General features: G+C 28.6%; 1 long non-coding RNA gene across 1 annotated transcript in view; it reads right to left on the bottom strand.

Annotated features, from left to right (window-relative positions):
- Positions 1-15,066, bottom strand: part of LOC106680846 (uncharacterized) — a 166,547-nt gene extending 151,481 nt beyond the window's left edge. The window contains exon 1 of the long non-coding RNA XR_010844784.1: positions 15,002-15,066. This is a non-coding gene — a long non-coding RNA (uncharacterized lncRNA). The remainder of the gene's footprint in view (positions 1-15,001) is intronic.
- Between the last annotated feature and the right edge of the window lie 387 nt (positions 15,067-15,453).

Below are 15,453 nucleotides of genomic sequence, written 5' to 3'. Positions count from 1 at the left end.
AAAAGGATTAAATGTCTCATAGTAAATTAAGATGTCCCTGAAGATGGCCGAATTGGCCGAAACGTTGGACGTGTAAATGAAATAAATGTTTTGAGACTAAAATTTGGATAGTGTGTTGAATTATTTAGTAAAAAAATTGCCAGTCTCAAGAAAGAAATTTAAAGATTATAAATAAAAAAGTAAACTTAGATTTTACAAAACTATTATCCTTCCCACTGTTTTTATTAATGTAAAATGTTGCCACTTATACTAAGGGAAGAACAGCGTCTAAAGGTTTTTGAAAATAAAGTATAACGTAAAATATTTGGACCGAAAAAGGATGAGTTAACGGAAGAATTTAGAAGAATACATTACGCTGAATTGAAGGAACTATACATGACAAATAAATAATATGATCGTGTAATATTGTGGGACTTAGTAAAGAGCTGATCCCAAAAATGTTAAACTTTGAACTGATGGGTAGACCGAAACGTAGATGGGAAGATTACATTAAGTCTGATTTGGTAGATTTGGGTTTAGTAAAGTGTAGTGGTAGAGTAGTTAGGTTTAGTAGATTGGTGGTACCGGGATCGATCCTTCGGGTTCACTAGTCCGTTATTATTATTATACTTGATAAAACAAAATTTCCTTTTCTTTCATCATATTTGTAATTTATTTCCATTTATGCATTAAAATATTTTTTTTTTACTTTTTAGTTGATTCATTATTCAGATTCTAGTTAGTTATTACTTCATTTTATGAATAACTAGTCTAGGCTTTATCATAATTGATCAAATAATTCTTCTAGCATCCTTGTGCTGCGATACACAATTTAAGCATGATTACCAGAGATACGACGAGCAATTCGAATTGAGTGGGGAAACTACCAACTGACAGTGATGATAGAAAATATGTTTCGCCATTATTACCTTGTATTAGTCACCGCTGTGTTGTTCAAAATTTTATTTTTGTTGCAGTGCATTCTGGATATAATTAATTAGTATTTAAAAAAGTAAAATAATTAAGTTAATAATACATAAATAGGTAATCTTTCAATGTGGAAATATTGAATGAACTATAATTGTGATTAACCTTATATTGAGATTGAATGTAGATATAAAATTTAGTTCGATCTAAAATCTAAAATAGAAAAGGAAGGTGGAGTTTTAGATTAAAATAATAATGCTTAAACTCCTATATATTTATATATTTTTTCTAAAAAAGTCTCTTATAGTTGGTAATTATATATCACCTTCTACAGTACAGGCAAAATAATAAAAATTAGACCTAATTGGTTTCTATTTCTTTTTTGAAATTAAAGTAGGTTTCTAGGAGACGAAAATACATAAATTAGGAACCCTGTGAGGCCTACTTTTAACAAACAGCATATCTCTTGTCAGTCGAGAGATGGAGCTGCCAACTCAACTGCTTTTATTTATTGTTTGTTTTTGTTTTTTTTTTCTTATGTATTTTTAGTACTGTATCGTCAATAATTGGGATTTCAGACAAAATAAGTGTAATGAATGCCATTAATCGACAAATTAATTCATTTTAATGGAGTATAAAGCGTATGATAATTTTAAAAACCTTTCTTATTTAATGCATATACATATTGGCTAGCAAAAAACATTCAGAGACATCAAGAATGTTATTTTAGAAATTTGGTTGGAGAGGCATAAGGTGTCTACTTGGCAACATTGTCATTAATTTAGATTATTTATTGATTGAAAACATCATAGATCACAGAAAATAAATCATCAAATATTTTTTTGGTTTTTAATAACAAACATAAATTATTTCCATTCTAAACGATACGAATTTTATGAATGTAACGTTCACATTGGTTAAACAGTGTGCTATCCAATGGGGTTAAAGCAGTATCGCCATTGGTGGACAGTGAGACCGTACCAATTTGACAAGATGGCCGCCACAATTGCGGGTTACTCCGAGGACAATTTGCCCGCCCCTCGTGCAAATTGGCGCCCGATTACAGAGAATGGCGCCAACCGAAGCATTTCCTGCTGGCTCCCCTTTCACTAACAGCCTCTTTTATCTTTCTTCCTTTTTCATTGTCCTCAAATCGCCATTATAATCCCCTCAGTCTTGGAATCCAATTTTACTGTAGTTCGCCTGCTTAGTTATTCTCCATTGAAGGGAAATCCCGCCGACACCAAGGAAGTACCCACAATTATTACGATATCGTGTATGCAAACAGTTCCTGATCGTTTGTCTGATGGGTTCACATGTACAAGGAAGCGTCGGTTTACGACGAAATTACAACCCCCTAATTTTCTGCTTCCTTCTTCAGAATCCTCCCAAGGTCAATGGCATCGTCCCAGTGTTATTGAGTATTAACTTTATTTTTTTATTCTTTTAGATAAAAAATTTATTTCAATTGATTCTAAAGTGATAAATTAAAACCATAAACGAAAATATTCATCAACGTAATTGGTATGTTCTAAGTAATGATGGGAACAGTAAATTTTATCATCATCTTGCGTACCTGTCTGACATTGTGCTTATAACATCCAGCTAATTCATAATATGCCAAACGTTTAAGAAAGAATACTCGCCTGAATATCAGTATTAAAGTTCATCGGTTTAAAATACAAGTTACCAAATTTCGAATTCATATTGTGAAACGTGATCGTTACGCATGTAAAAATTTTCATTCGTTTGTTTGGTTTTTTTAAATAAATCTATTAAAAGAAAATGGATTACAACAATATACATTGAATTACGTGGACGGTTATATTCCTAATTTATAATTATTGGGTTTTGGTTAGTTAAAAAGTTAAATGGATTTTATTTGATTTCCTTGGAAATATCTATATAATAACGTAGATGGATTTAGAGATCATGCAAAATATACCTATGTGGATAGTAGTCAACCATCCTCGGTACAGTGTACAGTATGTTGTCTGACAGCTCCCGACAGTTCACATACTTACTGACACAAAACATATTCTTTCTTATTTTAAGTAATATGTTTCACTAGGTTTATGAAATTTGGCTGTCAGATCTTAAATTTCCTAACATTTTAGGCTTTAAAAATATTATTAGAAATAACCACTGTTCCCCCCTACCATCCTCAATGAAGAAATGTCGCCTATTATGCTCAATCATTTATTTATTTAAACTTAACAGGGTTATCTGTAGCTGAGGGACTTGACCCTTCACCGTGGTTAGAATGACGTAGTACCCTGTAGGTAACTTCCCCTCTCTCTTAATTAAAAAAAAACCAGGAAGGGTGTCATAAAAAAAAAAAAAAAAAGAAAAAAAAAGGAAAGAAAATCCTTCAACAGAATGTAGTTATTTCTCTGTTATATTGCCCTAAAATTGGACATCATTCTTAAAATATTGATTCTGTTTTCATAGAAAAGTTCTCATTTGCTTTAAAAACATACCTCATTTAATTCATTTCAAGCAAATTATTTTGCAAATACCCCTCCCCCCCCATTTCAACTCCATCTTTCCTTCAAGGGAGGTCGTTCCCCTGAAAGTTTGGCAGACTCTGCATATCTCTGTTATTACTAATATCTCTCTCTGCATATCTCGATTATTAAGACTAAGTTTAGACTAAAGTTTCAATAATGTACAATTGTTATTTATTTCTCTTATATGGATCTATCTTGTAAGTACTAAATACTTACAAATGCCAGTTTCTAGATCAACTCGCTCGTTCCAAACTCTTGGAAATATAGACTGTGAACTTTATGAAGATCTTCTTCAGTGGGGACAACTATGACTTCATGAGGTCAGTACTTCATTCCGTTCAAAACAAATCTGCGTATCTCGAAATTTTATTTATGTCTGTGGATGACCTCAGTGCTGTCAAATGTCCAAGCATCGTTTATCATTGAAGATGACATCCTATTTCAAATGACATATTACTAGCAGTTGACAAATTACCTTTTAAAATTTCTTTTCAAAATCAATCTATTTTTTTTACCAGCGATATAATATAAGGATAGAGGAGAGAAATAACATGCCACTTTTGCATTTTAAGATCAAGAACTCAGAACTAAACCATCTCATTTATTAACTATACGGAATAAATAAAGAAAAAAAATTCTTATTTTTTAAATTATTTTTCTACCTTTGATGCTTCAATTTTCTTTTAAACTTGTAAATATATACATAAGCAATAATTGTTCCTTCTTGGTTATTATTTTTAGTTCATTTGTTTTTAATTCTTTTTTCATTTGTTTTAATATAAGTTAGTCACTCTATGATTTATGATATTTGCTTTTATCCGTTTTTTTTCTTTTTTTATTTTACATATTCTGTTAAATATGTAACTGTAGTTTTTACTTATATTTTATGATGTTTCATAAGTTTTTGTATTATACATTTAGGTACTAATACCTCTTGTGGATACCAGTAGTATTATTCTAAAGAGACTAGAACAAGAATAACTCAAGAATATCATTTGCTTTTATCGCTTTTGCGGGTTAAGTATCTAAAGTGACCAGAAGTCCAACCAAAATTTTTGTTAATTTATTTATTTTTTTGTTCAAATATTTAAAAATAATCGCCCTATACTTGCTGTTTCTAAGAGAACCGACTGTTCTCCCTTCGCACATCAAAAGGAACCTCAAACCATTCGTGCCTGCCACTGTGGATTTTGGTATGAGCCTATTTGTGGATATTATGATTGAAGTAGTGGTAACACCTTTCAAATGATCCTTCAACTTTATCGCCAAGTCCTGGTATTTCCTCCCACGGTGGAGCTTATACTATTATACTATCATTGGGGATCCCAACATCAATGATTTCGAAAAAGTTCTGCTTTTTTCTTCTTATATCTATAAGGAGGATATCTGGTTTGTTATGGCTCACTGTAAATTCTGTAATAATTAATTCTGTAATAAGAATTTTAGAGGACCTTCTTAGAGGAGTCTATTTGATTGATACTTTTAATATAGGCTCTTAGCATCAATTAAGTTGTACTTCATCGCAAGAACCTGATGCAAAAGTTTGGCAAAATTATTATTATTATTGGAAAACGTTTTCTATATCTATTTAAATATCATAACTTGCTAATAGGATAAAAAAAAATTAAGAATTAATAATGGTGCTGTTATATCAGATATTTTAAAAACATATTTAACACCGTATAATCTTTCAAGCTGGATTTATTTAGTGCAGCGAAAGCGTCACGTCTGAACCACATTGTTGCAAAGATTTATGTGAGATCAGAATGGAGTGATATATGCATGTAGAAAAGTTAGTTATACTCTAATAACAGTTTTACATAAGAAGGTCTCGAGGCCATCTTCTTTTCAGGCGCCTCGAAGGATTGTCAGAAATAGAAGAGGAATCAAGGTTAGAAACTAGTTGGTTTGGGTGGTTAGGAAGTTGATGGAAGATTGGTTTGGCTAAATCGGTCCCATATGGAACATTAAGGTCTTTATGGATGATTCCATAAATTATTGGATATAACTTTTACTAAAACTTCTATTTTCTTCACGTTAGTTGCACAGATAATTGCATTAATGTGTGAAAACCATATTAACTTCAATGAAAGTTGCCTTCAAGGGACCTGGCCTAATCCTCACCCCATAGCGTCATTTTTGCTTCGAAGGACTGTAGCATTATGTGTCTGCCCTTATTTCTATGAACACAATTACCGCTTATAATCTTAAAAAAAATAGGGCCACCCGTAGCTCAGTGGTTGGGCACATTCTTTACTTACTGAGACTTATTGGTGGTGTCGGTTCGAATCCGTCCTTGGGCGTTGTCTTTTTTTCATTGAGTGGGGGTCCCACAAAATGAAAAATTTCCACCGACTGGTGAAAATAAAGGGAATACAAATAAATTTAAGCCTGGCTGTATGGAAAGTTCCAATGCCATCAAAATATTTAAAAAATAAAATAAATAAAAAAAAAAAGCTTCATAAAATATTATTACGCCACGAAATAATCAAAATTATCTCGTGTATTCCTGAAATATACGAAGTCATTTCCTGTTATCCACTTCAATAGAAACTCCTAACACACCCTCTCTACCATCCTTCATGTTTCATAATTTATTTATTTTTACTTAAACAACATCCTTCAGCAAAACGTTGACATTTTTCAGCCATATTTTCCTAAGACCTGCCATAACTTTTGAAATATTGACTGTGGTTATCGGAATAGTCCCATTTGATTTAGATACATAGGGACATCAAGAAACAGTTTTTCACTCCACTTATTTTGAGCAAATTATTTTGCAAAATAAGGACACGTTGTCCTCCTGAAATTTGTACGGCTTCTTTTGGCCAGAAATGTCTTGAAACATCTATTGTTAGTAAGGAATTGCAGATATCATGGTCAGGTAAAAATATGTGAAAACATAAAAATCCTATCCCTAGTTATGACCAAAGTACTTTTTTTTTTTTTGAATTTGGATATTTTATGTTCACTAATTTTAGCTACCTGATCTTGATTCTACTTAATTTTATTTACAATGAAAACTAAAAACAGTTTACTATATTTTACTTAATATCTCATTTTCCTCTTTATTCTTACCCATAGGTTTCTCTCTATTCGACTTGGCTCAAATAGATATATGAACGGCTGCAAAAAGAATTACTCGTCTCTTTGTTTTATATAATACAAAATAAATTTATCTTCAAATTTTACAGGGACAAATAAAAATTATTTAGCTACTACTAAACTAACATTTTTTAGTTTTTGCCTATAAAATTCTTTCCAAGGATTAACGACAGATTTTTTTTTGTTATTTAACAATCAGATTAAATTTCAGTAAAGAAAGAAGCTGATAAAATATTTTTGTTAAATTTAGAAATTAAATTTAGAATTAAATTTAGAAGGACCACTTCAACTTTTATTAATAAAAAATAAAGGCAAATTAGAGAATCTTAATAATGTCTTTATTTTATTATTATTATAGGATTATTATTATCATTAGTTATTATTATAGGACATTATTAAGGTTCTCTAATTTTTTAACATGTTTATAAAAATAAAACCAATCACAGTAAAAGTATGATATAGAAATTGGAACATCCTACGGTATACTTGCTATCCAGTTTTTAATAACAATATGCTAAACATGCAGGCATTTTTGAGAACCTAGGACTACCAATCAATTAATTTTAAAATTATACTCACTAACATTTTTACAGACCAAGATATCACGAATTGACAGTACAACCATGAAAATTCACATTATATGATATTTCTCCAAAGAAAAATTAAGATTTCTATTCATTTTTTTTTTTTAGGTTAAAAAACTTCCAAAAGTTAAATATAAATTATTCTATATTATAATTAAGATTAATTATACATTTCACTTCAATATCTCTAATCCAATACTCTTTGCCGACTTATCCAAGATAACGATATAATATCGCGTTCGGATAAATAACTTAGCGAAGTACTAATAACTTACGGTATACAATTAATTATAATAATTTATAAAGGTATATATGATAATAATAATGGTTCAAAATGGTATTTAGGAATGATAGCGTCATTTAAAAATAAAAAATAAATTACTTTTAAAAAAAATATTGTCGATATGGTTGCACTCACTTGGGAAAGAGGATTTCGTTGCACTGAATAGTAACTGTGGCTTCCTCTCTATTAATACTGAAAGTTTAGCGATTGAAGCGATGCGAAATGGCTGCAAATTATTATACCTCTCTGTGAGGAGTTTTATTACCGGGATCCATTTAGATTTCAGAAGATTCAATTGATTGACGTCTTGCTTAGAAAGCAAGAGTATACAGTGGAAAAGCAAGCAAACTTTAAAGAAAAAGGAATAGACTGAGGGAATAATAATACAAGCAGTCTTTCGATGTTACAAACTGAAGCTCCGAGTGAATTCTGAACACGTTTTGGTGATAAAGCTCCTAGAATACTTGGTTCAGAAGGTTGTGGGTTCGATTCCCACCTATGATAATCAATGTTCATTTCACGATGACCTAGAGAAATGAATCTTGACATGTATACACTGGGAACTGTTTAGTCTTCGAGTTGGAAAAAAAAATATAAATAAAAAATATAGCGATATCAAAAAATAAATTTAGGTATAGATATTGTAATTTGAATTATAAACTAAGACTAATGTTATCCAGGTTTATGTAATTTTATTCAGATGCTTGTGATTCGTTAAGGCAAAATTAAAAAAAAAAAATCTTTTCTTTTTTTACTAATATAATTTTATTCTTTTGAAGCTTTATAAATATTGATGAATGTAGAAAATATGAAAATTGGTTGGTTCTAAAAAAATATGTATATAATTTCATCTATTCTATGGAAATTCACTATAAACACAACAAGAAATTATACAATTACGTTTATTTTTTTTTATAAAATAATTTTAATTTAAAATTTGTATTTATATTAATTAATACAAGAATAACATACTTCTCATTCTTTAAATAAACTATACACTTTTTGGCTTTAATATTTTGAATAGTGAATGTAAGGGGCTAATAGTTTTAAATGACAAAACGATAGAGAGGAAGGGTGAAAAATACCTTTTGAAACACAAATAAATATTTGTATAAATATATAAAAAGCAAATGCTCCGTTACAACCTACTTTAAAGCCTTAGAACAATAATTTCAAATCAAAATCTATTCACGATACAGCAAATAAATAGTTTATTTCAATAAATACATTGCTAAATAGTTAACTAATGTTTTAAATCACCTCAATCTTTTGGCAGACACTTGGTCTATGTTAAGCCACTTTTCCGGTATCACATCAAATAAAGCAATAAAACTAACAAAAAATATAAAATTCCTTTCACAAGTTCGCACGTATTTTCTCTCGTCGATCTAACAACAACAAAAACCTTCAAAGTAACCTCCTTCTCAGGTATCTCCTTCCACAGTGTTACCCATGTGTTCCCACCTCACAGTGAACCTATGAAATAGTAAAAAAAAAAAAAATGAACCCCTATTCTTAAAAATTGAGGTTTTACATTTCAAGATGATATAGTATCCACAAATTGAATCCGTCCTTCCTCTCTAGTATCCTCCATAATTTTACTCCATAACTAGTCGATTGATCCTCGAAACTTGTAATTAAAAAAAAAAAATTATTTCGTGTTGTGTTGATTCTTCTTTGATAATTGTGCACTAAGTCAGCAAACCTGTGGGAGATTTTTAACTGACATTGTTTTTGGGAGTTAATGAATTGCCTTAAATAACATTATGAAAAACAATTGTCAACTTCGGACTATTATTAGCCAAGGCATATATTACTATTTTTATCAGGAATGATGTAATAAATTCACCACCTACGGTTAACATTATTTTAAAATATCTGGGGAGGTTCTCGTGGCATAAAGATCACTTTGTATTCTTTTTTGGAACAACACAGATAGAGAAGAGTTATTTATGCTGTTTCGGATTATAGGGATTCTGAAGATGAACCACTTTATTCAAAAAGTGAGTGAAACATTTTTTCAAAAAGCAGTGTCGCCCAACTGGGTTGCTATACACACAGCATGCTAAATCTAGTTGGACAAATGCTATATTATTCTTGTATTACATAGACATAGAGATTAAGTATTAAAATACATAATAGTATTACATTATTTTTTTTCTTGTTGTTTTAGTTCTTTTATATTTTCTTTTTCTATATTTTTAATTTTTTTTTCTATTTGTTATAAATTTTTTTTTTTTATCTTCCATTATTAACCTATATATCTAAATCTATTTTTCTCTTAGTATAATAAATTCTAAGCATATACATATATTAAAATCTAAAAAGAATATTTTTCCCGGAATACCCTAGATGCTCATTTGACATAATATTAAATTACTAACAATAATGTTAATTGGACAAATATTGGGCAAAGATACAGCAAACAATTTTTATGTTGGACTTTTAACCCAAAGCTATTAAGAGTCGTAGGAAAATACCTGTAAGATACTTTATTACTTACTATTTACTGATATAATAAACAATTAATTTAAATGATAAACCATTGTGTAATAATTTGTAGCATTTTATCCAAAATTAATATTATTTAAAAATATTTATTTTGATAAAAGATATAAGTTACTATCCTTGCTTTGTGCTCTTTCAAAAATAGTAAAAAATGAATAGTTCCTCCACCGGAGTAGTCAAAAGTCTTGAAATCCATAAATTATCTCCTTGTTATTTAGAATACAAATAGATCTTTAAATCTCTTTTAACGTCTTCCTAAGGACAGTGTGCGCTTGCATGTTGCCACAAACCCTTAAAATAAAACAGGGTAATTTATTTGATGTTTCATGGTCAACCCACTTGTAAATAGATTAGCTGCAAAACTCAGAAACCTTTTTTAAACTATTAAATTTTAAGTTTTATGTAATTATAATTTGAAAATGGCTACGAACAATTTTATCGTTATTTAGATTAAGTTGATTTAAAATTGTCCGGAAATTTTATAGCGGAACAGTATCTTCATTAGAGTGAAAAAGTTCATTAGTCCTTTGGTTTATTTTGCGGAATAAAAACATTACATTTAATTGCTCGAGTTTAGTTCATGAAACCCAATAAATTTCTTGGCTATAGTAATTTTTTTATATTTTATTTTATTGATAGGAATTGATACAATCTGTCACAAATGAAAGGCATTAAGTATTAGTTTTGAAATATTCATTCATACTATACATATAGGCCTAAGAGAATAAAAAAATATATAAACGATAATAATACTACTCAGTGAATTAAAAGAAAAAAAATAAAGAAATATATAAATAATATAAAATACTATCATGATTCGTCTATAAAAAAAGGAATCTATCTCAAAAAATATAATAAAACAAAACTTATTGAATAATAAAATAAAATAATTTATGTAAAAGACAAAGAAAATTAAATTTAAGTGAAATAAAATAAGTGGCAGTATGATCTATAATTTTTTTTTATTTTGGCCAATTTTTATTAATAGTATTTTAATTAAATATGTCCAAACCGTATTTACAGTATTTTTATTCAGTGTTTGACATATATTGTTAAAATATAATTACTTTATTTAATCAATAATATAATTTTATTTTATTTTACTATTCCTTTTAGAATTCTGAATAATTTATTATTGATACTCATATAAATTATAATCAATTATTTTTAGTTCTAGTTCATTATAGTTCAGTTATTTATAGTTAATGGTTAGTTTACCTGAGGAACATTAAATAAGTTTCGTTTTATTAATTTTGTCAGCTTGCTCGAAAAAAAAAAAATCAAAAAAGCTTCTTTTCATTTAATAGTTTCTATACCTTAGAAGGTTTCGACTTATTCTTATAAGGCAGTGTTTAATAACCATGTTACTGTAGTGGAAACTAAATATTACCAAACATCAATAAAGTGATTCTGGTCTCTGCCTATGTAATGAATGAGAGTGGACTGTATTGGAATATAAATAACGAATTAGTGGACTATATTGGTTTTAAGTAACAGAATTAATGGTAAATTAAGTAATAGAAGTAACATTACATTATTTTTTTAATTATTAATAACGGGTCTGGAACCAAAATAATAAGTCTAAATTCAGAAAATAAAATTCAACTTGATGAAACGAAAGAAATTAAATTTGGCCATAATGAAGTTTTCTGTTTCTAATCTAACAATTTAATGAAATTTACAATTTTAATAAATAGATTTTTATTTATTAAAATTGTAAATTTTATTATATTGTAAATTAATATTATCAATGCGACAAATATTCTAATTAATCAGCAAGAATGTGACGTTTTTATTGACATAATAATGCATTTCGTGGGTAAATAACCATAAACCATCAAGCATAATTGAATTTTTTTTGTCCTTTTTAATATACAGGGTGGTTATCTATCGTCACCACCCTATTCTAACCATGATTGGAGGGGGAGAAGGTGCAAGTTTTCATTTCGGAGGACCACCACAAAAATAAAATTCGGCATTCCAGACCAGATTCAAACCGGTACGCCGCTGCAATTATGTGTTTCATGAAACCTACACCTCAAAGCCCACAGCTACAAACCGTCCACATAATAGTACTGTACATGCTCTTTAAGTAAGTGTTATTTATCTGAGGAACAGAAAAACGTGACATGAATAGTAATATACACACTATTGTTTAATGGACATTAATAGAGGGAAATCAAAGTGTTATGACTGTAAACGAAAAAAAAATACAGAAAACGTAAGCATAAAAAAAGTCGTTCTGAAATGACAGGTACAACACTCGCGTAAATATTTGTTTAATGTACCTATGCATTAGAGCCAGTTACTTGTAAAATATTACGTAGCAATGATTAGTGTAACGTGAAAAGGATATTAAGAGAAAGGTTACGTATAACGCCATGTTGTAGGCAAGTTGTTGCCCATTTCTATCAGTTTTTCATTTAGCATACAATATCAACTTAATCTAGTCCAAGAGTGGTTAAAAAAAATAAAAACATTATTTCAACCCACTTTTTTATTATATTAATGCAAAACTATATATAGTCACTAATCAGTTAATTGACCAGTTATTTGATAAGTCTGCTCACCATAGTTGGGGGTAATAAAAAAAATGACTGTTTCCAAACGCTGACAAAAAAATTGATCCTTCATTCAGAGCTCTCTAAAACTACCTACAAGACTCAAAAACCTTACAGAATATTATTTAAAAAAGAGTAAATTTACTAAAATATAAGCCCTAATTACATTTTATTTTAAATAGCAATATTTCACAGCTAAAAATCAGTAAGACTGAATTTGTTTTGAGAAATCCACATCTCAGGAAACATTTGACATTTAAAGATTAACACTCAAATTAAAGCTAATTTAATGTACTATAAAGAAGTTTATATATTTTTGTCGTAGGATTAGTTTAGTCTGACTAATAAATAAATTAACAAAATGTTAAATTCTAGCTGCTCGGACCTTTTGGTTTATGAAAAACTATATGTTAGAAACCTTTTGATGTACAGATGTCTGTTTGTACTCAAAAACATTGATTACTTGATGTATTGAAATAACGTTTGGTTTATAAAATACTACATCTCAGGAACTATTAAACGTACAGTTGTCTGTTATGGGTCATGTTTTAGAGCATTTACTCTACTTAACGTAATGTTAAGTTTTTTTTAGTGTCGTAGGTAGTTTTAAGGATGTGGAGCTCCAAATATTATTACGTCTTTCTAGGATAAAATAAACATTAGGAGGCGTGCATCTCAAATACTTAAATATTCACTTTTAATAACATTTAGTTTGATCCTTGTATATTCTGGGTAAAAACTAAACCATTTTCTGAAAGGAAATAAGGCACAATTTTTTTAGACTTAAATTAAATTTTTGTATCTTCGAAAAAGACTCCATTTTTGATTCACTTTAACTATGGTTGACAGACTCCTCAAATTTGAACCGTATGTGTATATAGTTTTTATTAAAGTAATAAAAAATTGAAGAAAAATAACTTTTTTTTCCTTTTTTGGGTCTCGAAATAACTGATGAATAGTTGTGGTGCACAACAAAAAAAAAACATATTATATTTATTTCTTTCTAGAACGATTTTTCTGTATTAATTAAATCTCATTATTTTCAGTAAAATGATGTCTCTTGATTACCTATTATTTTATTTTTTTTATTTTGAGAACTAATTTTGTTGTTTATCAAATGTATTAACGATTGGCTGAGAACTCTAGTAATTTAATTTAAAAATAAACAATTTTGTGTGTCAACAGACATAACGTTTGTTTGTTGTGGATTGTTTGTCACAATTTAATAATGTTCGTATTTATAAATTATAATAAGAAATATCTATATAGGCTCTGTATGTTTATTCTCTTATAACTCTTATGTTTCAACCATTCTCAAGGATATCTATTAATTAGCTATTTCCATTACAATCTAATAATTAAAAAAAAATTTAAATCAATTTTAATTATAAATTATCGTACTTTACTTCTAATATCACAGCTATAACAGTAATGTTATTATAATGTTATTAAAAAGTTGCAAGCTCTTCTGCCATTGTAAAGAATATACCTTAGTCATCTACCCTATAAAATATCATTTACTAGGGAAACACTAAGAACCAATTAATTAACTCTCGTCATATTGTGTTAAATTATCTATTCTTAACCACCATTATAATTTTATTTAATTTTCCCTTTCTATCACAATCTTATCAATCACTTTATCAATTATACATGTTTATGTTTATGTTATTAAAATATTATTAAATTCATAATTCTATTTTAAATAAAAATTAAATTGTAATTAAAAACGTATAAAATATATTTTTAATTAAAAAAATAAATAAACAATACCGTTTTTATGCTTATAAAAATCTACCCAACATTTTAGAGACATCGGATGTCAACCTGCGTAATTAGGATAAATATATACTTTTTTTCTGATTTTGGGAATTCTCTCGAGATGTTTCACAAATGAAGGATTAGTTTTCTTTATTTTTTTTTCGTTATAAACAGTATAGTTACATTGTACAAAAAAGTTTTTTTCGGACTTTCTATGTATCACAACCTACATATAACATACTGTAATGATTTGTGTAACTAGGAAATTAAGAATAAAAAAATAAAATTTTGTGATATTAATTATAATATAAACGAATTTCAAATAAAAAGAAATGTATAGTTCTAAAATTAGAAAAAATAATGGGTTTATATATTTTTAAAAAATGTTAGAACCACATATCAAAGAAAACCACTAAATCAAAAGTGCATTTTCATTATCATATAAAACTAAATTTTCCGTATACGTATGATATAACAAATTTTATTGTTTTATTTTTTAGGAATTTTGTATGAGGTATTAACGTCATGATGTCAATAGGAGGATAATATAAGTTTAAGTTAAATTAACTGTTAGGAGTCTATTGTTAAGGCATCTACTTTTAACACGTTTTAATTTAAGAAATATTAATTCATTATTGGATTGTTATTTGTACTTCTTAAAAATATAATTTCACTTCTATAATACTGCTTCGGGCGCGTTTTATCCCCGATATTATGTCTTCACTGTTGCGATCAAGAACAATATTTTAAACAAACAAAAATTGATAAACAAATAAAACTCACGTTGTAGGGCGAGAGAGAGGTTTATCCGACGCTCTGTCCACGGTGGGTTCAACGGAACTGCTCGCCTGGCAAGGGACTAAGTTATGGCCGATTTATAAATACCATCTCAAACTCAAAGCTCTATTTTTAAACGATTATTGTCTGTCAGGAACACGTCCCTCCCCCCTTAACTACATGTTAAAGCCATTATGGATCGAACTGGAACAATGAAAAGAACACTTCTTGGTAAGGGGAGCCATCAGAAACTTGAGAACTCAGTGATGCATGTATGCAACTAAATCATGTAATTTGAGACCATGTTCTTTGGCATCTTTGAAATATTTACTATTATTATTATTATTACTAGTTACAATTATTTATTAAATTTTCTGATCTATTTATTTTTTATTCGCAATTAAAAATAAAATAAGCAATCACTGTATAAAAACTTACTTGGCAAGAAAAATCTTCAG

This window comes from Halyomorpha halys, unplaced genomic scaffold, assembly GCF_000696795.3.
Source record: "Halyomorpha halys isolate HHAL.00 unplaced genomic scaffold, Hhal_1.1 Scaffold293.1, whole genome shotgun sequence".
Lineage (NCBI taxonomy): Eukaryota > Metazoa > Arthropoda > Insecta > Hemiptera > Pentatomidae > Halyomorpha > Halyomorpha halys.
The sequence above is the reverse complement of the archived record's forward strand: the minus strand, read 5'-3'. Positions and strand labels throughout refer to the sequence as shown.